Consider the following 1,062-nt stretch of genomic DNA (forward strand, 5'->3'; position numbering starts at 1 on the left):
GGGGGGGGTCTCAATGTAATCAATTTATCCCCTCCCTTGAAATTGCTGGCCTGGTGCCAAAATTTGAAATGAATATTATTATTATTATCATTATTATTGATCCTGGAAAAATGAAAGGCAAAATCATCAGACAAGGTTTGAAACAAAGCCATAGATTATGTTTAATACAAAGATCAATTTAATCATCTGCCTGACCATGCTGAGCCTATCAATGATAAAGAGACGAGAGATAAAACAGGAATTTAAATTAGACTCAGCTTCATCTTGTCTTCTCTGACCAACACTCTTGGTCACCTCATAAACAATAATTTCTACGAGAGTCTGATCTTGCAACTATGTCACTGACCAACAACAATCATAGTTTCTGCACAACAATAAATATTACTATACAATCCAGTGATGTGACTGTCTATCTCTGACCAACTAACCAATACTCTCAGTAACCTCACAACAACAATTATCACTATACAGCCTGATCTTGTGACTCTGTCCTAGACCAACTGACCAACACTCTCAGTCTCCTCACAACAACATCTACTACTATACAGTTCAACCAGTCCTAACCAGTTCCTCAGTATATCTCACACGAGCAACAAGATATAAGATAGAGAAGGATTATTTGTTTGTAAGCAAGTGACCCTGCTTAGGAAGGTGTACTAATTGTTTATGCATTAAATAACAAACAGTATTTTATACATGAATTAATTTCTGAAGCGCACAACAAAAAATGACATCAAACATTTGGAGCACCAATACCCTTTTCTACTTTAGGCACAAGGCCTGAAATTTTGGGGGAGGGGGGCCAGTTGATTAGATCGCTCCCAGCACGCAACTGGTACTTAATTTATCGACCCCGAAAGGATAAAAGGCAAAGTTGACCTTGGCGGAATTTGAACTCAGAATGTAAAGACAAATGAAATTTGGGGTACCAATATTACACAGAAATGGGCAAAAAGCTTGCTGACAGGACCTGGATCTTATCCAGCCCCAAATTATAGAATGACCACATTAATGATGACATAGAAAAGCACTTGCTGCACTTTTTCTTTTTAAATTACATAC

General features: G+C 37.6%; 1 protein-coding gene across 1 annotated transcript in view; it reads right to left on the minus strand.

The window, feature by feature from the left end:
* LOC106878908 (dihydrolipoyllysine-residue succinyltransferase component of 2-oxoglutarate dehydrogenase complex, mitochondrial) overlaps window positions 1–1,062 on the minus strand; it is a 166,083-nt gene that overhangs the window by 23,061 nt on the left and 141,960 nt on the right. The gene's annotated exons all lie outside the window — the stretch shown is intronic.

Source organism: Octopus bimaculoides, chromosome 11 (genome assembly GCF_001194135.2).
Source record: "Octopus bimaculoides isolate UCB-OBI-ISO-001 chromosome 11, ASM119413v2, whole genome shotgun sequence".
NCBI lineage: Eukaryota > Metazoa > Mollusca > Cephalopoda > Octopoda > Octopodidae > Octopus > Octopus bimaculoides.